Source organism: Protopterus annectens, chromosome 3.part1 (genome assembly GCF_019279795.1).
Source record: "Protopterus annectens isolate FY-2018-M chromosome 3.part1, PAN1.0, whole genome shotgun sequence".
Lineage (NCBI taxonomy): Eukaryota > Metazoa > Chordata > Ceratodontiformes > Protopteridae > Protopterus > Protopterus annectens.
In genome coordinates this window covers 1,081,344,868-1,081,370,087 of record NC_056732.1, presented here as the reverse complement: position 1 = coordinate 1,081,370,087, position 25,220 = coordinate 1,081,344,868, and positions in this window count along the sequence as shown.

Below are 25,220 nucleotides of genomic sequence, written 5' to 3'. Positions count from 1 at the left end.
TCTGACTCGGCCGATTACAAAGCTCAAAGTCTCTAAGTTGGCTTGTGGCAGGGTGGGTATCCCATAATGCAGTGGTATCAGTCCTCAGATCTCATTTGCCGCTTTATGAGTTCAGAAGTGCTCTTCTTGGCTGTGGCTAAGTCGAAACCTTTTTCTGTATTTTTTCATATTTGTCGACTGTTTTTTTCTTAGTAGCTAGTATTTAGTTAGAATACTGTTTTTTAGAATATAGGTAGCATTACTGTTATTTAGACAGTAGTTTATTCTTAAATTGTTGTCACTAATTTGTCAGCTGTTTGGCCAACATTTTTTCCACAGGCCTGTTGTTGGTATCCCGTAGTGGTAGATTATCTATATTTAGTATTTGCTGTTGAGCCCTTGTTGGCTGGTTACTAGTTTTGATAGCATGTGTTTGAATTACAGGACTTGCTGTTATTTAGTCCATTGTGTTGCTATTTAACCTCCTGCCTTCTGAGTTGTTTTTTCTCTAGGCTAGGTATCTTATTGAAGCATTTTTCAAGGGCTAGGCCCATTTAAGGTAGAAGACCTAACCCCTTGTTAGTCTGACCTTGACTTTATTGCGTGCTGTGCTCCCTTCCTTTGGGCAGGGCTAGACCCGTTTAAGTTAGAGGATCTAGTCCTCTCTTTGGCTTTCCTGTGGTATGCTTGTTCTTTTCCCTCCAATAGTTAAGCTCCATTTTAGTTAGAGGACTTAACTAATCTCTTTTTTGTCCCTTAGAGTTTTTTTTTTTCTTCAATTATGTCTAAAGAATTGAAAGAAAAGGACCATAAACCTTCAGGTTTTAAAAAATGCCAAAAATGCACTCAGAAAAATGTCCATAACAGATGGGCATAGTGTATGTGTCTACTGTTTGGGGGCCATTCACTTACAAGAGACTTGTACTTTTTGTCATTCCTTTAGCTCAAGAGTCCTTCAAGAAAGGAAAAACAAGATGATTTTGAAAGGTCTCCTGAAACCATCCTTTGAGTAGGATTTAGGTAGTTCTTCCTCCTCACAATCTACAAGTTCTCCCTCTAGCAGGAAAGAAAAGACTGTGAAAAGGCCATCTCCAGTGTCCTCTGAGAAATCTGGACCTCCTGAAAAAATTTAAAAAAACACCAGGACTCTCAACTCATTGGCTCCACTGCCATCGGAACCGATTGAAGTTACTGCAATTGATATGCCTGTATTGACCCCAAGTACTTTGGAGCCAAAAAAGGATTCTGTAGCTTGGAGCCAGTCAATAGATATCCCACTGGTCTCCCCTACATTGAGATCACCTATTTTTCAGAGATGTCGCTCTCCAACCCTTTCTTCCAGGTCCTCTAGGAGCCTATTGGATGAAGATGTGGAGAGGGTGGTGTGCAGAATCTTGAAGGCACTGGGGCTGACAAATTTGCTCTTGGCTCCTGCCCAACTGGCCTTGGAGCAGTCCAAGTCTTTGTCAACCACTACTGTTTCTCCTCCGAGCCATTCTGGTCTATAGGAGCCAGAATATTCAGTACCACTTGCAGTAGAACCTTTGGCTCCGGCATCCCAAGTGGCCTTTCCAGAACCGATATCTGCTCCAACACTCTCGGCGCTGTTTGTAGTGTCTAGGAGCCGAAGTTCACCAGTCGGCCCCGAGGGAGATTCTTGGACCTAAGCCTCTTAGGTTTCGCGTCTACCTCTCAGTGCATCAGCTTACCTGAGCTCGGCTCCTACATCTGCTTTGGAGCCAATCTCACTGGAACTGGGGGATACCTCTGCTTCTTCAGAACCCGTGGTGTCCTCGGAACCAGGGGAGTTGGTCTTCGAGCTGATGAGGAGTGTGCTGGCCAAATCTACAGCTCTGTGCAAGGATGCTGATGTTCTTCCCCCAAAAGCACTGGCCTCTGTCTTGGTGCCACCCTATCCACAGGAAAGCAGACATCTGCAGCCTCAGGAACACCATCTGGGTGGTCCCCATTCTTCCAAGACCTCCCCAGAATACCCTTCTGTGGAGCCTCCTCAGAAGAAAATATGCAAGAGGAAGCATGTAGACTCTCCTGATGAGTCTCTCACCTCTGCACTGATCTCGAGGAGTCAGAAGGGTCCCCACAGTCGTTCTCTGATGATATCTCCTTCATCGATATCCTTGAGATGCTAAAACAGAGTGGCAGCTGGCCTACCATCACCCCTTCTGATGAGGAGTCAGTGTACCTGAAGGCTTTCAGATCTCAACCTTCAGCATCTTGGGTGTCTCTGCCTTTTGACGAGCTCATGGACTTTGTCAGTCGAAAGGTATGGGAATCCCCTGACACCATGGAGCCAGTCCCTAGGAGGCCAAACAAATTTCTCTTAGCCCCGAAGGAAAAGGATTTCTTGAAAAAAGGTGTGCTGGTAGATGCTATGGTGGTGGCAGCAGCCACCAAAAAGGAGCTTGCAGGACATCCTCATCTGTCCATCCGCTGAACAAAGAGTCTCGAATGATGGACAGATATGGGAAACATATTTTTTTCTTCAGTGGCTTTTACCCTTAGATCGCTAAATTATCTTACCCATTTTACAAGGCTTCAGAGAGATCTCCTGAAGGAACTAGGAGATACTCTACAAGGTACTTCAACTGCGGGGTACCAGAAAATGTTACCGCTCATTTATCCACCTTAAACTCCATAGTGAACTCCTCCATGAGACTGATGTCATACGCAGCAGATGGAGTGAGTAGGGCAGCAGGTTCAGGAGTTTTCCTGAGGAGACACTCCTGGATGCGCTTGTGTAACTTTGCAAAACCCTTTAAGTCTACCTTCACAAATGCCCCTTTTGATAGTTCCTTACTCTTTGGACCAAACGTTAAGGATACACTCATCAGATGCGAGCAGGAAGGGAAAACTCTTTCTGCCACTGGAGTATGTTTTTCCATCCCTTCAAGACCCTATCCTAAAGGGCAGAAAGGCGGGAATATGTGGTTCAAGACATCCCAGATGCATGATGTGATTCCTTCCCCAGGGGCAGAGGGGGAGGAAATAATGGTAGACGCCATCCTAGAGACAGAAGGGATCCGCAGAACCAGGGCGACCATGATTCCTTTCGCGGACATCCCTATCAGCACTCCTGAAAGGAGGCCTGACTGTGCTACTCTGGAGCCAGGCAGGGGACGTTTATCTTTGTACCCAGAATCCTGGCAAAACATCACAAAAGACAAGTGGGTACAAAACATAATATCCAGTGGATACTCCATACCCTTTTCCTACCCCCTCCTAGAACCAGGAAAATCCTGGATGTTCCACCCAATCATAGGGATCAAGCAACAGTAGAGATCCAAAAGTTGCTAAACAAAAGAGTCATCCAAACCATCCCCACATACCAGATAGGATTCAGAACTTACTCAAGATTCTTTTTAGTACCAAAAAGAACAGGGGACTGGAGGCCCATATTGGATCTCAGCAAACTAAATGAATCAGTGAAGAAGTCCAAGTTCCGAATGGTGACACTGCAGTCTATACTCCCCCTTTTAGGGAAAGACAATTGGATGTGCTCAATAGACCTCCAAGATGCGTACTACCACATAAAAATAGACAGAACATCAAGGTGTCACTTATGCTTCTGGCTGGGAGCCATCACTATCAGTTTCGTACTCTGCCCTTTGGTCTCACTACAGCCCCCAAAGTGTTCACCAAATGCATGGCAGTAGTAACGGCTCACTTGAGATGTCTTGGATTCTGAGTGTTTCCATACCTGGACGACTGGCTCCTAACTGCTACCACCAGCATCTACTTCTACAGGCCAGAGACATGACTCTACAAATTTGTGCTCAGCTAGGCATTACAATAAACTTGCAAAAATCTGCCTTGTTGCTCTATCAGCATGTTACTTTTATAGATGCAGAAGTAGACACTGTTTCAATGGTGGCACACCTTCCCTCTAACAGGATTGCGAATCTCAAATAACAGATACTACTTCTTCCCAAACACAAGGTCAAGGCAAAGATAGTGCTCAAACTACTGGGAACAATGGCCTCAACCATAACCCTCATTCCATTAGCCAGGATGCATATGAGAATCCTGCAGTGGTTACTCTTCTCCCAGTGGTTGCTTCAGGAAATTCCTCTGTCTCACCCAATCATAATAACAGAAACTTGCAAGAAGGATCTTCGTTGATGGATTCAGTCCAACAAGTTAACCATCGGGAGACCATTCATTCCACATCAACCTGTTGCTAGTGTGACCATGAAGGCTTCCCAGATAGGGTGGGGGGGCATTACCTGAGAAAGACAATCCAAGGCGTATGGCAAGAACACGAGGCCCATTTGCACCTCAATGTTCTAGACATGAGAACAGTACTTATGGCATTGCAAGCACTCCACAACTCTCTTCCTCTAGGGACAATTGCAATCCAGGCAGACAATATGTCAGTGGTATGGTATATAAATAAACAGGGAGGAACCAGATCATACCCACTTTGTCGAGAGGCTCTGAGGGTTTGGCAGTGGGCAATATCTTTCCAATGCTCTCTAGTCACAATGCACATCCCCAGAAAGTCCAATGTGATAGCCGACAAGCTCAGCAAGGCAATTTTAATGCCTCATGAGTGATCTCTGAATCAGAACATAGCAGAAGAGATCTTCCACAAATGGGGCCAGCCTTGCTGCAATCTTTTTGCCACCCTTATGAACGCCAAATGCAGCAGCTACTTTGCCATAATCCCCCCCTCTGGGGGAGACACTGAGAGATGCACTTCTTCACAATTGGCCCTGGGGACTTCTTTATGCCTTTCCTCCATTTCCCCTCATATCAAAAGTCATTCAGAAAGCAAAATCCTTGGGAAGCAAGATGATTCTCATTGTTCCATACTGGCCTCGTCAGATTTGGTTCCCCTTTCTCAGGCCTCATCTACAGGATGATCCATGGATCTTGGACCCAGTTCCAGCTCTGCTGACATATATGCCTGAAATGTTCCATCCCTGTCTCCACACCCTCAACTTGACAGCTTGGCTGCTCCACTTCCAACCTAAGTCAGGCTTCAGGATTTCACTCTAGCAGTAAAACACATCTTGATATCCTCTCATAAGCTTTCTATCAGAAAACTAAATGCTAATAAATAGAAAAGATTTTCCTTTTGGGTGCAGACCAGAAACATAGATCCCTTCACTGTCCCAATTTCTTCAGTTTTGGATTTCATTTCGGAACTCTTCCAACAAGGTTCAGTCGCTGCCACAATTAAAGTTCAGCTAGCCGCTATCTCCAATTTCCACTCAGGACAGCATACACCTAACTTGATGGCACATAGACTGTGTAAAGCCTTTTTGAAAGGCACTTCCTTATTGAGACCTTCATTTAAAGAACATGTCCCTCCTTGGGACTTAAACTTTGTCCTATTGCACTTAACCTCACCACCCTTTGAACCTTCATCCTCTTGCAATCTAAAGTTCCTCTCTTGGAAAATGATTCTTCTGGTAGCCATAACCTCAGCTAGAAGAGTTTCAGAGCTACAAGTGCTTTCAGTTATTTGATCCCCCATAAAGACAGGGTTTAACTTCAGACTAACCCATCCTTTTTCCCTAAGATTTGCTCCCAATCTAATATTAACCAATCTTTTGAACTTCCAGTATTTTTCCCTAACTATACCAACAAGACAGAATATAGACTTCACCAACTTGATGTGCATAGGCAACTGAGGTTCTACCTCCAAAAGAACTAAAAAATTCAGGAAGTCAGATCAGTTATTCATATCCTTTTCGGAGGCAAGAAAGGGTATGCCAGTCTCTAAAATCACATTGTCTAATTGGATTTCTAATTGCATAACTTTTATATACTCTTCCAATAACAAGTAACTTCCCTTCAAAGTTAGAGGTCACTCAACCAGATCAGTAGCAACATCCACTGCCTTTCAAGCCAGAATTTCAATGGACAGTATTTGTACAGCCTCAACTTGGGCAAGCCCACATACTTTTATTACTCATTACAAAGTTGATTTGGCCTCCAGGGACAGAGCTTCCTTTGGTTCCATGGTGCTCAAGAGTGTATGTCCCACATGTAAGAATGAAGGCGAGATAGGACAACATAACATAAAGAAGTTATGTAGTCACCATAACATTCTGTTTGTTGTCCATCTTGCCCTTCATTCTTATGAACCCACCCACCTACCCCCATCCATATAGTCCAAGAGGACCTGGTAGGAAATGTTGCTCTTTCTTATGTTGGAGACCTTTCACTATTGTTTCTTCTTTGCCTGAGGATACAGTATAACTATTTTCTATTATATCAGAAAAACAGAACCACAGAGCAAAACAATGAAGGAGCTCAGAATACTCGTACACTGTCCCATAAAACGCAAAGCGTGATTGACGCTTTGCATTTTATGGGACAGTGTACGAGTATTCTGAGCTCCTTCATTGTTTTGCTCTGTGGTTCTGTTTTTCTGATATACTTTATTTGGCTGTTACAACAGAGCATTCACTCCCTACAAGCAGTGTTTTTATATTTTCTATTATAGTTAGCAGCAAACAAGATCTGAGAATTGATACCACTGCATTATGGGATACCTACCTTGCCACAAGCCAACTTAGAGACTTCGAGCTTTGTAATTGGCTGAGTCAGAGCCGAGGATCGACACTGAACCACATGTAAGAGTGAAGAGCGAGATGGACAGCAAACATAGAACATTATGGTGAGTACATAACTTCTTTTTCTGTATGTTTACCACTTTGGACTTGTCTAAATGAACTACCCTCATTTTTTTCTAGATATTTTTTTGTTCTCTGTGACACAGGACTGTGCCATAATATATTAATAGTAAAGGGGTCAATCCCAGTTAGATGGCTGCTTTTCTATAATTTTTCACAAAAAATATCCCTAGCTTAAGTTTGTATAATGTTTCTGATCTGCTTTCTCTAATAAAGTTAATTTTTTCCCATGGATTTCACATCAAAAATCTTCCATTCCCTTACTTCACTCTGTAACTCTTCTGTTTTTCTATATGATTGCCTGCTTAGCACTAGGAATAAAAAACACTTATTGGTAAGTGCTTCTGGTTTCTTCTGCCATGAGCTCAAGAGGATGTAATATTGTCCCATCTGCAACTGACATTTGAACAAACACTTTATATAAGCAGATTTACCATGCTTTTCCTTTTTCCAGGGTCATTGTGGTCATTCTGTGTTATTTAGTACAGTTATTTTATGATATCTGCTAACTGAGAATTATGATGAACATGAAACATTTGAATCTCTAACAAGTTCATATTTCTGTAATAACATACCCCCGTAAAGTGTACATCGATGTCACTTTCTGTAACTTTTGGAAATTCTCACTGAGAAAACATGCATTTCTACAGCAGCTTTGGTGTTTGTCTGAGCTGCATTATTCATAGTTGGCAAAACATCCACTCACTTGGAAAATGTGGCCTGTCTCTGAGGTGCAGAGAACAGAGCCCTGACTGAAATCCAGGTAATTGGGATTCAATTAGCAGTCATAGTACTGGAGAAGCCAGGTAGGGAGGGTTAGGAATGAAGGCGTTGTGGCCCACTCACCTCCCCTAAGGGATGAGAAGGTTGGTGTGCACTCAGGGGCATATTGGTGATGTGATTTCTCCAGTGGAGTCCAGAGAAACCACCACTTATACATCAGGGGGGTGGGTGGGGGGTGTCTAAGTGAAAATGCCCCTTATGGAAGAAAAGGAATGCTCTTTGTCACTGTCTGTTGCACATCCCCCTCCTTTATGCACCCATCAAAGCACCAAGTAGATAAACCAGCATAGCCACTCCTGATGGCTGTCTGAATGATGGCCCCAGTGACAGCGAACAAATGGACTAATTGACAGGGTTGGATATGAGAATGGACAAGACAACAGGGGCAAAGAAAGACACAAAGAAGTGTCAGTCATAATCCATATTTCTAACACCCTTGGTGTGTGGGAAGGGACCTATGTAGTCAGCCTGCAGTGTTTCCTAATGTCCCTCTATTGCTGAAATTCTTTACAAAACTAGATTACTCCCATCTTTGGAATATTTTTGAAAACAATCAAGGATTTGTCAACCATCTTTTGACACATTTGTCTCAAGTTAGGGTTCCAGTGCTTAAATGTCACTCTCTGGTGCAAGGTGCCTGATCATGAGTGTGCTAAGATATGACTATACTTAACCATTTCCCTGGCCACCATCGTAAGTGCAGATGGCATTATGTGCCCCGTAACATTTTTACAGTACAATTGCTTTTCTCCATCTAATCTACCTGGTCAGTTTTTAACTTAGCTAAAATAATTGGATTACCTTCTTTCTGCTGGGCTTGTACCAAATTGTGCAAAGGAGAAGCATTCTCATTGTTATAAACCTGTTCAGTCATTGCAACAAGAGTGCATACAGAAAAAACGAGGCAACATTTCTTTCACCTGCAAGGTGGCTTTTCAAGCTGCATTGTCTACCATTGCCTTACCCCCCATTGACTTGCTACATTGTATCTATCCTTTTTCAAAAAAAGTAATTTTTTCACAAAATATCAGGGTATTGCTGTGTGTTACCTTGTGAATCAAACATCCCCTTCTTGGCCAGTATCAACAAATGCAGTGCAAGGGAAGAAATCACATAGTATCTGCTAGTAAATGTGCAGTGGTCCTTCACAGATTTCCAAAACATGCAAGGCTGCCTAAAGTTCTGCCCTTTGAGTAGGCATAACTTGTATAAAAGCAGCAGTTTTAATATCCATATAGCAAGCCTGTGGCATATCCATTTTATCAGAATCTGGCACTATCAATATAGCCACTTGCAGTACCTTTCCGGTAATTTCCCTCAAAAGGAAATGAGGAGCAACTTCCTGCTGTTGACAGCAGTCGTGACTTGCTCTTCAAACTGTATCAGCTGCACCAAGTGAGTTTTCACAACAATTCAATTATTTTTCTCAAAGTTTAGCAACAATTTTGCCATTTTCTGATAATTAACATATACTGCTAGACTTTTATGTCAGCAACATTTTCAGTGACATATGCAGTGTTGCAAAATCAATGGTGGAAGCCCTCTAGTATGCTTTTCAGCTGGATCCAGATGCTTAGAAAAATACCCAAGAGGGGAGATTCAACCCAAACATCTCTTTAGACCACTTTTGTAACAAGGCAGCTGAAACAGATTCATCACTAACATACTTGTATGCAAAACAGGATTGTGATGGACCAACACTGATCAGTATAACAGAATCAAAGGTGTCAAATTCTCAAACCTGGATGCCTTTCAGGTGCCCTCTGTAAGAACTAGTCAATGTGTCGTCCTCCCTTTGTGACATGAAATTCAGTGACTGTGCCCTTTTTTCTTTTTCTGAGTAAGAATTCTAAACCAAGAAGACTCCTGTAATATTGTTGCAGTACTAAGCAGAATACTACCTACATGGATGGCTTTTATTTGTTCAGCTGTAGGCCATCTCCGCTGCTCTGTAATAGTTCCTATAGAAATGTCACTTTCAAAGCTGAACAGACCAATTTCTTCATCTTCAGTAAGGATCTGGATGAGAATGCCATCAATGTATTGTGGTACCTTGTCTCCAGATGCCAAGTGTTCCAAAATTTAAACCTAAAGCATGAAGAAAATTGCTCTCATAAGCAGATACTGTTGATTGCCATACATAAAAGCAAACCTTAATGTAGACTCAGACATCAAAAATATGCATATATACATATCTATCTATCTATCTATCTATATATATATATATATATATATATATATATATATATATACACACACACACACACACACACACACACACACACACACACACACACACACACACACACTATTACTGATGTCATGACATGAAAATATTTCAATGTTACTATTCAGCTGGGTTATTAATTAAGGTACAGTTGCTACTAAATGAGCAACTGGTAGTATATACTTATCAACCTCAAATCAATTGTTCAGTCTCTGTGATGTATCTTTTTTATTGGCTATTACATTGTGAATTTCCTTTAACCAGCACACCATGTGTTTCCCATTCCCTGATAGCTTTTTCATTTGTGATTATGCTTCTTTTAGAATATTATACTGCTTATGAAACGGCAGCATTTTGTTGCTCAAAACACTGCTCAACAGTGTCTTGAACTGATCCATACTCAGCTTACTTTTAATCCATAAAGCAGGGAATGTACTTTGCAATTCATGTTTTAGATCTGTGACATCTTTGTTTTCCAACAAATGCTGTTAGTATGCTTTCTCTTCTTCAGAGGACCTAACTGCACATTCAAAAGATCTTTTTTCTTTCCATAAAACACGAGTAAATAAGTTTACAACTCCCAGGGGACCCAGCATATCCATTCCTAAGATAATAACATCATAACCTGGATGTACCCAAAATGAAGATCTAATATATGTAACATAGCATCTGTATGAAATCTAACATTTATTTTTCTGCTCTGATAAACTGACCTAACTTCTAAATGTCTGCGGTACGTTTTCCTGGGTATTGTAAAGACTGCTTGCGACTGACACTGCAGTTTTTGTGTTATTAACTATATAGCCCCCAAAATGATTTCCTTTTTTCTTTTTTTTTCCTCATCATTCCTAAGTTGTGAATCATTGTTTAACAAAGCCTCTGTTTTTGTTCCTTTTGTTACATTACAACCTGATATTATATAATTCTCCAAGCCCTTTTAAAATATGTAGAATGCATATTACCACATTCAGATTTTCAAGCCTTATATGAAAGTTCTCAGATTAGAAGTGAAAACACACTTTCATTTTACAGTCCTTCACATAGGCTTAGTAGCTGCTGCTGCCTGTGATTGAGTGTTCTAGTGAGAGCATTCAAATTTACTCTATCAGGGATGACAGCCTTCTGCAGGTGTAGTCAACTAGTTCAGTTAATAGTTAACAGCACTGGCATCTTCACTATATTCTTTAGGTTCTCCTGTTAACTTGACTGTTCTCCTGTCTCAACACATTTTTCTGGGAACCCTTCTGGATTCTGCAAGAAATAGGCTATTTAAAACTAAAGTGGAAATGCATATGTATATGACCTCATTTTATTTTGTAGGTCTCTCTGCAGATATGTCTGACAGCCAAGGTTTTCCTCCACATCCTTGGCAAAATGTCACCCATAATCTTGATGGTTCATAATGCCAGAATACTTATGATGAGGTTTCATTATCTAAAAAAAATAATTATTGGACTTGTTTAACAGAATGCGTCTCATGATCAGTCCCTTGGTTTGGAAGCTTTCATGATGAAACTTAGCACTCATGAGCAGGATTTCATTGACTTTGCTTGTCCATTCAGTTTTTGACAACTGATGTGTCTGCCACAGGTTTGGGGTCCATTTGGAATACTGATTAGTTCAGTGCCCTGGTCCCTATCTCTACCATGGTTGCACATGAATAGAAGCTATTAGATGTTATTCGTTTTTCACTGTTGCAGTCCTCACATATGAGTTATCTGGTTCCCGGTAGCCCTTAGTCAGCCCGAATACCAGAGTCCTCGGTATATGACGTCGGCTGCAAAACTGATGTCAGAACATCAGGTATAAAAGGAGGCAGCCAACGCCATTTCCTCAGTCTTTCTTGCCACTGAGCCTGAAGTAGATGCAATTCGCACTAGTGCCAGTCGGCCGTTTACCTTCTTTCTGCTTTCCGACTACCCGTTGGGGACCCTCTTTTCTTGCTTTAATGAATGTCAGATAAAGTTAATAACTGTCTTGCCTGTGGAAAATGGATTCCGCACCGTGATTTTCATTCCTGTTGTATAACTTGCTTGGGCCTTGAGCACGACATCCCTAACTGTGATCTCTGTGCTTCCTTCAACCTGTGTACCATACGCCATTGAGCTAAGATTTTATATAAGCATGTCGGAGTCTAGCCTAGGTTCATCGGTATGGCATATTCTGGTCTCTCGACTTTGGATATACCTAGGAAATGCAAGGACAAGGACCGCGACAGGGTTAAATCTGCTGATGATGCACCGGTGAAATTGGTCGTCAGCCCAGCGGTAGGTAGTGAGGCGCTTTTGCAGCCCCTGCAGTCCGCAGATTTTCAGCCACAGGCCTCTGCTGAGACCTTTTCAGAGTCCTCCATGCAGCAGGCTGCTATCTCATCTTCAGACCCTCCGCCTGTCGCCACCTCAGATGGGTCCGGCCACTTTGCAGGCACTGGCTTCTGACGCCTCTTCTCTTCGACATGAGACCAGAGCCAGACAGACTACCTTAATTCAGACTTCTGCAGTTGCTAGGCTTCCCGAGTCCCTCCGGATTACTAGCAAACCTTCCAGTAGCAAATCTACTCACAAGCAGGAGTTGGCCTCCCCTCCTGTGCCTCAGTCTCAGTTGGTCAAGATGGCTGGTGATCTTCTTTCCCTTATTAGGGGCTCTCATCCCCCCCTCCTTCCAAGAGGGCTAGGGAATTGTCTCCTGACATTTTGTCTGTCTCAGATTCTGAGGTTTCCAGTATTTCTGCTGGTGAAGAAGGAAATTCTCAAATTTTTTCTGACTTTGAGGCTTCTGATGCTGAGGACTCTATCCCTTCTGCCTCCCCTCCAGAAGATTTTTCTTTTGGGGATACTTTGAATACTCTTAGGGAGCACTTTAAATGGGAAAGTCAGGATTTTCCTCAGTCTAAGAAAAGAATCAGGGAATTTTTGGATTTGCCACAGCATAAGCCTCTAGTTATACCTTCAGTTTTGGAAGTTGTGGATGATGTTTTCATGGAAAATGCTTTAACTCCTAATTCTGTTCCTCCTGCCCCCAGGAAACCTGATAGATATTATAGGGTTCCTGATTCTCATCAATTTCTATTTAGAAATCCTACTGCTGATCCTGAGATTATTTCTCAAGGGCCCAAGGGTGTTAAGGCTACTACTGCTAAAAATCCTGTACCTTCTGATAGGAGTCTAGGGCCTTGGACAGGTGGGGTAAAAAAGTCTATACCGCTGCAACTTTTGCCATTAGATCTGTGAATTGTCTTTTTCCATGCTTAAGTATCAGCAGCATACGTTGGAGGCTATTAAGACTGAGCTTGGGGAATCTTCCTTCCATGTCGGAGAATAAAGACTTATAAGATTTGCTAAATTCTGCCACTCTAGTTAATAAGCATTCACTACATTGTGGTTTTGACACCTTGGAGGCTTCCTGCAGAGCAGTAGCCACTGGTTCTGTTATTAGAAGGCATGCTTGGCTTAGGGAACAACCTCTTTCTGAACCTGTAAAATCTAAATTGCTGGATGTTCCTTTGCACAAAGTCAACCTTTTTGGTAACAAGGCTGAGGAGGTACTGAAAAAGTTGGAGGATAAGGCGAAATCTATGCAAGCTGTAAAAGATTTCCTTCAGGTTCAGCCTCCTCGGTTTAGTAGGTATTGTCCTTCCAAAACTTGGTCTTTCCCTGATCAAGGCAAGCAGGGTAGCTCTAGGCCTAGGGGTTTCAGATCTTCCAGAGGGCAGGCTTCTGCCCCTCAAAGGGCTAAACAATGGCATTCTTCTTCTGCTAAATCAGGAAGTTCTAAACCAGCTTCCCAAAGCAAGTATTCTCAATGACTCCGGCCTTCTTGTGCCTACCTCTGCGGGCCCAGGGTTTCCTTTGGGGGGAAAGGTTAGCCAGGTTCGCAGAGGTATGCTCTACCATCACAGATGACAAATGGGTGCTCAATATAGTAAACCAAGGTTACAAGTTTAATTTTCACACCTTCCCTGTTCCACAAGGGTACCTAGACATACCCAGGACTCTCAGGGCAGAGGTAGGAAATCAAATTTCTTCCCTACTAACTATGGGTGCTATAGAGCCAGTTCCTGCAAATCAGGCAGGCCAAGGTTTTTATTCAAGACTTTTCCTGGTACCCAAAAAAGGGGGCACTTGGTGCCCTATTCTGGATCTGTCTATTCTAAACACTTTTCTGGTGATTCCCAAATTCAAGATGCTCACTCTTCAACAGTTACTGCCAATGCTGGACAAAGACTCATGGCTGGTAACTTTGGATCTCAAGGAGGCTTATCTGCACATCCCAATAAGGGAAAGTTGCAGACAGTTCCTTTGTTTCAGGGCTGGGGAACAGCACTTCCAATTTTCTGTGCTGCCCTTTGGCTTATCTACTGCTCCCAGAGTTTTCACGAAGTGCCTGGCGCCAGCCATTGCTTTTTGCAGGCAGAGAAACATTCAGATTTATCCTTACCTGGACAATTGTCTCATTCAAGCAAACTCCCCAGAACAGCTAAAAAAGGATTTGGACTTTGTGAAGAACATTTTCACTTATTTGGGTTACACTCTCAACGAAAAGAAGTCAAAGTTGGTTCCTACAAGGGAGATTGTTTTCCTGGGAGCGAGTCTGAATAGAGCCACCCAGATTGTATTCCTCCCTCAAGAGAAACAAGAACATCTTTCGGCTTACTTCATGAACTTGGCAAGCATGGCCCAGCTCTCTGCAAGGCAATTCCTGCAAGCAATGGGGTTCATGGCTTCATGTATTCTGATGATCCCATACGCAAGGCTGCATATGAGAAAACTTCAATGGTACCTCAAGAACCTTTGGTGTCAACACACACAGGACTTGGACTTGATTCTTTCCCTAATTCCCTGTCTACAAATGGAGTTTCTCTTGTGGGCGACAGCCTGTTCTCAGAACACGGGTCTGCCTTTCCGCCCACTGCCTGCCAGTCAGACTCTCACCACAGACACCTCAGATTATGCATGGGGGGGGCACATCTGGAAGGCAGGGGCATACAGGGGACTTGGAGCACTTAGCAAATTCATCTGCACATAAACTTAAAAGAATTGATGGCAGTGCATCAGGCCTTGCTGGCTTTCAGTGACCTACTCTACTCTGGGACTCTTCTAATCAGGACAGACAATACCACAGTCATCTGGTACATCAACAAGCGAGGGGGGGACTCACTCTTACCCCCTGTGCAGACACAGCATGAGACTATGGTCCTTAGCAGCTTCCATGGGCATACATCTAATAGCCTATTATCTTCCAGGGAGGCTAAACTCCCTGGCGGATCAATTAAGCAGACATGTACTGGATCCCCACAACTATCAACTGAACAAGATCATTTTCCATCACATCAGTCAGCATTGGGGCACTCCACAAGTGGATCTTTTCTCCTCACACACCAGTCATCTCCTTCCAACATTCTGTACCATGGAGTTTCACAACAAAGCTTGGAGAGTGGACGCTTTGTCCTTCCCATGGACACAACTCTCAGTGTATGCCTTCCCTCCTCTGCCTCTTCTTCCCAGGGTGCTGCCAAAGATAAGGGACGAAAAACCAAAGGCTATTCTTATAGCACCAGATTGGCCTAGGCAGCATTGGTATCCCCTTCTTTGCAGCCTTTCCTAAGCTCATCCTTGGCATCTTCCCCTGGTACCAGATCTGTTGGTTCAGGAAGGGGGGAAGTTTCTTCATCCTCATCTTCAAACTCTGCATTTAACTGCCTGGCTAATACTTTAAATCTTTCCCAGCAAGTGACTGAAGTTCTTTATGAGGCCAGGAGGCCTAGCACCAGGGAATCCTATGCAGATAAATGGAAGAGATTTTGCTGTTGGATGCAGGCTAAAGGAGAGGACTCTTCTCATCCTTCTCTTTCCCTCATTCTTGATTATCTAGCAGGTTTGCTTAATGGTGAACTTTCCTTTTCTTCAATCAAGATTCATGCTTCAGCAATTTCTGCTCATTGTTCTTTTGAGCAACCCATTTTTTCTCATCCCTTGATGAAGCAGTTCCTGAGGGGAGCTAGCAATTTTAGACCTCCCAGAAGAGCTCCTACTCCTGCTTGGGATCTTAATTTTGTCCTGGAGAAGCTTGCTGTACCTCCTTTTGAACCAGCTGCCTCTGCAGATTTAAAGTTTCTCTCTTGGAAGACTGCTTTCCTTTGGCTATTACTTCTGCCTTAATGGCAGTAGAACCTTTTATTATTTTTCATACAGATTGGGTTTCTCTGAGAACTAATCCCTCCTTTATGCCTAAGGCTGTTACCAGTCTGACCCTGAACCAGTCTATTCATCTGCCTACCTTTTTCAATAACCCCCAGACTAAAGGGGAAAGGATTCTGCACTCTCTTGATGTGCATAGACAGCTGAGATTTTACTTAAACAGGACTAAACCCTTTCGGAAGTCTGAGCAGTTGTTGGTTAGTTTTGCTGCTGGGGTTCAGGGTAAAGCTATTTCAAAAAAACATCTCCAAGTGGATTGCTTATTTTATTCACTATTGTTACCTGCATCATGGGAAGGTTCCCCCTCAGGGTATTAGGACCCATTCTACTAGAGCAGCCTCTACTTCTGCAGCTTTTTTGAGAGGTGTGCCTACTAAAAACATTCTAGAAGCAGCTACTTGGTATTCTGTCCATACTTTCACAAAGCATTACAATCTACCTTTGTTTTCTAAATCCAGGGCTGGTTTTGCCTCTGCAGTTTTGCAAGGCCTCCTTACCAACCCTTAATCTGTGATTCTTTCTCCCCCCTTTGTTTTTTTTTTCCTGGGTTTTGGGAATCAACCCATATGTGAGGAATGCAGCAGTGAAACACGAAGAACATAGTACAGTTGTGTACACATAACATAAATACCATAAATGTAGATGTTCAAGTGTATTCACTGTTGCACTCCTGGTTTCCCACCCTCCATTCCCCCTTTTTTCCTAAGGCACAGACTAGATATGTTAATTTCTGGATGGCATGTTTCCAGGGTGTTTTCTTCCTGGGTTAGCCTTCTTTTGGGGGCTCCTGACAGTTAAGGCAAGAAAAACTGAGGAAATGGCATCGGCTGCCTCCCTTTATACCTGACGTTCTGACATCAGTTTTACAGCCGACGGCAGCCAATGTCATATACCGAGGACTGTGGTATTCGGGCCGACTGAGGGCTACTGGAAGCCAGATAACCCATACGTGAGGACTGCAACAGTGAATGCACTCGAACATCTACATTTATGGTAAGTGTACACAACTGTACTTTCTGGCCATAATAATGATCAAGAACAGTCTTCCTGAGGGCGTACTGTAGGTGATCAAAGCAGCAGCGCACATTCTTGTGGTAGAAAAACAGGTTATCACTGACTCTTATCAGTTGTGCCATTTCAAATAGAACCAAGATGCTCTCCTCCAAAAAAAATAAACCAATCTGGTGGTCCCCTGCCATAAACAAACTTTACAACAAAAGGAAGAAACTGTTGCAGAAAAGAGGAAAATCCCAGGATGCAAAAAACTCCCTTACCAAACTCAGTAAGAAGCTAAGTTCCCTCATAAAATCCTCCAAAGCTAGTTATGAAAATAAAATTGCCAAAGATTCCAAAGACACTCACAAGGCATTCTATAACTATGTCAAGAATCTAAATGGCAATGCTCAGATCTGCTCTGAGCTACAACAGAATGGCATTAAATATAATGATCCCAAGGATATTGCCATTATCCTGGCTGATCAATTCAGTGCCAACTTCACCCCTCTCTCACCCCCTAAATGGCCTATCTCAATACCGGATGATTGCCAAATTCCGGTAATAAAGGCCACACAGGTAAAAAACGCACTCTCCAAAATTAAGAATACAACATCTATGGGACCAGATGACATCCCAGGCTGTGTATTACATGAACTACAAAATGAAATGGCACCTCACCTAAGTGTCATGTTTAATCATAGCCTCACCTCAGGCTTTGTGCCCACTGAGTGACGCACAGCTACAGTTATTCCACTCCACAAGGGGGGGATCCACCTTGGATCCCAGGAACTACCACCCCATCAGTCTGATGAGCCTGATCTGCAAGGCCATGGAATGTATTATCATGGAACTTATAAACAAAGACATTGGCAACCTTCAAACACTGGACCCCACCCAGTTTGGGTTCGTGAAGGCCAATCTTGTCTCCTGAACCTGACTGACTTCTTCGAATCAGTCTCCAGAGCCATGGAAGAGGGTAAGGCAGTCCACACAACCTATCTGTACCTCGTCAAGGCCTTTGACACCATCCCCCACTCTGGAAATATAGATAGACTTACTAAGCTGGGCATTAATCGCTACATCACTCGATGGGTTGCCAACTGGCTTACTGACAGAACCTACACTGTAAAAGTAGCCGACTCGAAATCCAGCTCCAGACAAGTGACAAGTGGAGTACCTCAGGGTTCAGTCCTGGGACCGCTCTTGTTTGGCATCTACTTCTCTGAAGTACAGGCCAACACTAAGGGACTCTGGCTAACAAAGTTCGTAGATGACTGCAAACTGGGAGCCATTATTGAATCCCCAAATTATGTGGATACTCTACAAAAGGGCCTTACAGAAACAGATGCTTGGCACCAGAGCCATGGGCTCAAGCTCAATGCCAAGAAATGTATAGTTATCCCCTTTGGGAAAAAACATGTACATGTGAATTACCACATAGGTGGCAGTACACTAAACACTGAAAGTGTGATAAAAGACTTAGGGACACAGGTGGACAGTGGTATCACCTTCGATAACCGCATTGCCACAACAGTCAGGAAATCATTCTATGTGGTACTCCTCATCACTAAGGCCTTTTCATCCAGGAAAAAGGAGATCATTGTCCGACTGTACTCATCCCTCATTAGACCCATTATAGAATGCAATGCCCCATTTGGTATGTACCTCTCAAGACATCTGCAACAACTGGAAAGGCCACAGAAATACCTCACTAAAGGAATCACAGGCCTAAAGCAGATGCCCTATGCTGACCACCTTAAAAAACTCCAGCTGTACTCTGTCACATATCGTCTACTCAGGGGTGATCTCTGCTTAACATACAAGGCCATGTCAAACCCAGAGCTATTGGACATGCTACACTTAAAGAAATTTCATTCCCTCAGAGCCACACGCTCCAGGGATCTAAACCTTGTCATCACAATAAACAAAACATGCTGGAGGGATAGGTTCTTGACCCAGAGACTCCCCAGAATCTGGAATAGACTGCCCATACATGTCAAGCAGAGTGCCTCTTTGGCCCTCTTCAAAAGGAACCTTGAAGATTGGATGGGAGAAAGGAAATTCACCCCGGGGATCATGTCAGTTGCCCTGCTAGACTGGGGTCCAGGGAAGTAAATAGTGTGGGAAGAAACAGCTAGGGAATTGTTATGGCTAGGCTTGTATAGGCCCCAGGCCGCTAGCCTAGTACCAACCTACGAACCTATGAACTGTGAAGCTACAGGAAGTGTCTGAGTCCTTTGTATCCAGTGTGCATTAGTCTGCCATTCAGGGGACTATGATGTTCTTGCAAATTATGTAAATCATACAAGCTGCATCACGAGTAGCAGTTAAATCTGGACATGTTCTGATGTTCACTTCAGAGATCCTGGAACATGTTTTCTGCTTCCTAGTGGAGTGCATAGTTTCACAAGTTCTGGAAACCCCATACAATGCTGTCTAAAGATCTTGGATAACAGATCTGCTTTGTGCTTTTCTTCCCATCTTCATTTAAAGGATTCGTTTAAAAGCAAGTAAGGAAAAATACAGCTAATTCTGGTAGTTACCTTGACAGTGTGAGTCAGTCTCTGATATTGCCCCTTCAGAGAAGATCTGATGCAACAACAAGGCAGGGTGCTTCATCCAACTTTTGCAGCCTTTAATGGTATTGCTACTTATAGCTGGTATTTTTAGGTACATTTTCAGATGAAGTAAATATGATACTAGAAGGCCTACCACTAGAAAATCATATTTGTCTAAAAGAAAAGGACTTTCATAATGTTACTAACAGGATGATCTTTCTTCATTGCTGTTCAAGTTTCTTGAAATATTTCAAGAACTCTCCTTACTGAGTGAAGGCTTTTACTATTGTTATATTAGAGTTCTTTGTTTTTGCTTTGTCAGTATGTCTTTCATTGCACTCTACTTCACCCTATATACCAAAAGCTTTTTTTATTATAATGGAGTTTTTCACTTATATCCTCAAAGGATGGTGATGCATTCTATAACTTGAATGTTGGCCTAGAAGTGACTTCAAAGACTCCCTTTGAAACTGTTTTGATCCCGTTAAAGTTCCTGTCATGGAGGATACTTCTTTTGGTGGCATTTGTTAACTGTTAACTAAAGTTTTAGAATTGGAGCTTGGATATATTTCCTCTCCTTTTGTGATATTTTATAAAGCTAAACTAGCCTTATATGGCAAACCCCTTCTTAATACCAAAAATTAGACCAGATATTTCCTTATCTCAAAATATCCTGCTCCCAGCTTCTTTAATTCTTTCCACAGAATGACTTCAAAGATGGCTGCACATTGATCAACATCTTAACTTCAGCTCTTATAGTGTGAAAACATAAACTGACAGACAACAGCCAGTAATGTTGTCAGCTTGAATAAAATTCAGTTTTAAGCAAAAAGTAGTTCAAGCTCCAGCTTTGGCACAAGACATAGCTTCCAGCAATCTAGAGGAAAAAATAAGTCAAATATGTTCAGAGCTGACTAAAATAAATGAAACACTAAAGGAGTATATCAACTCAAATAAAAAAAAAAGCTGGAAAAAAATGGAAGAAGTCAAACAGATATTCAGGTGAGCTGATTAAAACTGCAAAAATCAGAAGTCAAAATGAAGAAAACCCTAGCAGAGTATGAGAGTACTCAAGAAGAGGTGTTTCAAAAAATTGTAGAATTAGGAGACAGAGCATGTAGGAAAACATGAACTTTTCTACTGTATCAGAGAAACTAGAAGGAACAGATTGTATTAATTTTATGAAGGCAAAAATAAGCAACTGGACTGGTATTCCACATTAGGAACTGTTAATAGAAAGGACACGCCATGTGTATGCTCCAAATCAGGCCATAAGAAAGCAGCCAACACCATTATTAGTAAAGATGCAAACCTACCATTTAGGGTCTGTGTTAGCAGCTGTCTGACACAAATTTTCCTGTTAGGAGGGTTAAACTTCATGCTGTCACATTGTCTAGTGTTGATAAGAAAAAAATGTATAAGGGATTAACCTGCCAAACATTAATGGGTACATGTATCATAACTGCTGGACCAGACATTTAAAAAGCTGCCATATATAATAGGTGGTAATAATGACTTCTTACCAAAATGGTGGTACCTTCTATGTTATCTTGGAATGTGAATGGTCTCATGGGTATAGACAAAAATAAAAAAATAATAATTATATTAATAAAAGCAGAGTGCAAGTAGGAATGCTGCAAGAGACACATTTGGAAAAAAAACGAGCATGTGAATTTGATAAAGAAAGTGTTTCATGATGGCTGTTCTGCAGGCTATCATGAACAAAGTAAAAGAGGAGTATTTATATTAATTGCTGGAGGACATCCAGTAGTGATAGAAGAGGGGGAAAAAAACATAATATTGTCAGATTTGTGGAAGTAAGTTACTGGCAATGGATAAGGATTATGCTGTCATGTATTTATATTCCACTTAAAACTAATATTTTGGAGCTTAAAACATTTGGGAGAGATAATCAGCTTTCAGCAGGGAGTATTACTTATAAGTGGGGACTGGAATTTGATTTGCAACAATGAAGATATATATGGGGGCCCAGAAGGGAATCTATAACAAAAGAGGGTAGATTTCTGAAGAAATTTATGAAAATATTTAGCATCAAAGATGTGAATTTAGTAGTAGGAACTCAGAGTATCCATATTATTCTCCAAGGTACAATAACTGGGCTAGACTTGACAGAAGTTATATTTCACAACAGCATGTCTATTTAATTGAGAATCTTGATGCACATCTAATAATTATTTCACATCAGATGCCAATAATTAACAAGATTAAAATGCAGGGTAATGAAGTAAAGATGAGACACTGGTCCTTCCCCCCTACCTGATAAAAAGAGAGGAATTTATGGAATGCGTAGTGGAAATTATCCAGGATTTACTAGGGAAGATATCAAGTGCTCCAGAAATTATAGCTCGTGAGTGGGATAAAATCAAAGTGAAATTTAAAAATAGGGTAGAAATAAAAGAAAAAGCTATCTGGTTAAGAAGTAATAAGAATTATTTAGAGGGTCTGACAAAGGTTAAAGTTTTACAAAATAAGAGGAATTTGACAGAACAAGAAGGGGCACAACTGCAGAGTGCTAAAGAGAAAATAAAAGAGTACCTGGATTATATGCATGAGTTTAGAAAGATTGCTTTTAAGCAACTGTTTCTTGATGATAACTCCAGGGCACAAACATTTTTGGTATAATGACTTAGGCAACAGAAACTCGAAAGGGTTGTTGCCATACCTAGAGTCTATAGCAAGAAAAATAATCAGAGATCCTGTAGAAGTATTAGAGATATTTTGGAAATCTTATGAAAATTTGTATAAAGCAGAGAAGTGCAGAAATAAAAAAAAGCACAAATAGAAATATTTATGGAAGATTTAAATGTGCTAAGGTTAGAGGAAGATGACGCTCAATATCTAACGGTTAAAATAGGATGACATGAGATAAAAATGGTGATGTATAACCAATCTGCAGAAAAGTCTGCAGGAATGGATGGTATTCTGCTGGAAGTTTGGAAGCTAGGAGGGAAGAAAGTGCTAAAGATCTGGAAGGTTTTGTTTAACAGTATTTTAAAAGGAGGGGAGGCCCCAACATCCTGGAAAAAAGCTGTGGTGGCTGTAATACCTTAGGACAGTGAAGATATAACAGATCCAACTTCTTATAGGCCCATTTCAATTATAAAGTATGATTATAAAGTGTTTGTAATGGTTAAAAGAATGGGAAAGGAGATGCCAAACTTGATAGATGTGGACCAATATGGCTTTGTGGAGGGGTGGCAAACATTTGACAACATTAGAAGAACAATGACGATCCAGAGAGAAACAGAATTTAAGAAAAATACCTCTGTTGTTGGTGAACCTTGATGCAGACAAAGCACTTGACAAAGTAAGCAAGGATTTTATGAGTAAGGCAATAGAAGAATTTGCATTTCTTGATAAAATAATAAGGTTAAGTAGAAGGATATATGACATATTGGAGGCAAAAATCAAAGTGGGAGGGTTCCTCTCTGATAAGTTGGATCTGAATAGAGAAACCAGGCAGGGATGTTCTGTTTTTCCTTTGTTATTTGCATTATATTTAGAATGACTGATAAAAGAAAATAAGGGGATCAAAAATGTAAGGATATAATTGGTATGGTGTTCAAGAAAAGTTGGCTTTATTTGCGGATGATATTATTTTGTGCTAGAAAAGGACACCTCGTTGTTGTGGAATATTCTGAGAGAGTTCCATGTTTTTCCAGGATATAAAATTAATGAAAATAAAACAAAAGCTATAATTATAAACTATGTACCCACATATGATTTGGTCCAGCAATACCCATATTTATGGGAGGATGATAAAATGAAGTATTTAGGAGTATGGATTAAAAAGGATTTGGTTATAGCAACTAAGGATATATCGAAATGACTACACATATAATACAAAATATGGGAATTTGGAAGCTCTTTCCTATTGATATGGATGGCAAGATACAAGCAGTAAAAATGTTTTTAGTTCTTTAGTTTCATACACAGGTCAAACATATGTTTATTAACCAGAGGAGAATTTGTGAACCACAATTCATAAAGAGATGAAGGATTTTGTTTGGGAGGGGAAGAGGTCAAGTAGCTTAAGTTGATCCTCCCAACAGAATAAGGAGATTTAGGATTACCTGATTTGAAGGGATATTTTAGAAATGCACAGTTATGGCTCTTATACATAACACAAGCAGAAGGCTGCAATGATGATGATCGGGTGGGGGGGGTTAATTCAAGAAATAAGGAAAGAATAGGATTTTGTATGCAGACCCTTAAGTAGAATAATAACAATCATACAGAATATTATATTCATAAAGTAGCAGAAGGTATTCTAAGAACTAAGCCAATACGGGAATGGAGAATGAGATTCTCCCAATAGGAATGACTGTAATTAGGGGTACAGAAAATAGACAAGAGGGGGCTAGAATTTACTGGTGAAAGATGGCAAAGGAACCAAGTTATTGGGAACAAATAATTAGGGAAGGAAATGTAATAGAATGGAAAGAGGCCAAGAAGGCATTTGGATTGTAGGCTAGTGATTGCCTTCCCTATCAAGGATTGATATCAGAGTATAAACAAAGAGAAAGGGATAGGGGAGTCCTAAATTAAAGACCTGCACTGGTTGAGTTTTCAGTTGAATCTAAAACAGAAGCTGCTGTTAAAAGGGGATAATTTGTAGGGTGTATAAAATACTGCATGATATTTATAGGAATCAATCAGAAGTCAGGAAAGTTTAGGAAATGAGCTTAGATAAGCAATTCACAAAAAAAAAATTAAATAAAACAACAATGGCAAGACATCTGTATGCAACAAAATCTAGGATTTTTGCCTGGAAGTGTTTGCATAGATACTGTTATAACCCAAGCAGACTCCAAAGAATTTTTCCTCAGGTAGATGGCAAATGTTATAGGTGTGATGAGGAAGAAAGAAGTAATTGGAAACGTATGTTTTGGGAGTGTAATGGCAACTGGCAGACTTTAAAAATTCCCTTCACAGCACTCTGTTGGGAATACTGGGCAAGTACAACTAAGTACATTTTGTGCCCTAGGGTACAGGATCTGAATCATCTAGACTCAGTGAGGCCTTGTTAAGTTTAATTCTGGTAGCTGCCAAAAAAACAATTGCTAGAAATTAAAATCACAATCTAACCCAACTATACTTGAAGTAGTGAAAATTGTAACAGAGATAAGAGAACAAGAAGTGGGATCTTTCGAAAAGGGTAGGAGTAAATTACATTGAAAAATGTATAAAATTGTGGGAACAATACATGGTGAAAAATGTTTTGGAGAAGGAATGAGGTTTAAGAGAAGGCAGGAACTGAACAATGTATGTAAGGTTGTTTAGATTATATGATATAATGCTGATTATACGATATGATGTTTGTAAATGTGAACTTGTTAACATGGTTTGATTTCTTTTAATATAAACATATGTTTGCATATGTCACAAGTGATAATTCAATTAAAGTGTTTAAAAAATTCTTTCCACAGAACCACAGAGAAGACTGGCACATTGCAGGTCCTAGGAAATACCCAAGTATATAGCTAGCTTCACAACTGAAGATATCAAAAACAGATATGCTTTCTATTGGATTTTCTCCTCTAAAGAGACAATCTAAGAATGAGATGAAATGCAGGGAGTAAGTAAAGTGCATAGTGTGTGTTGGGGGGCATCAGAGGATTTGAAATCTTTACTAGAACTGGGGACTTCAAGAGAAATCTTGGGAGAAGGAGGTAAAAGCAGGTTGGTTAATAAGGAGAGTAAGGGTGACAGGGAGCAACAGGAGGCCACAAGCAGGACAGAATGAAAAAAAGGAAGGAGATAGACTGTCAGAAGATAAAGCATAGGTAGATGT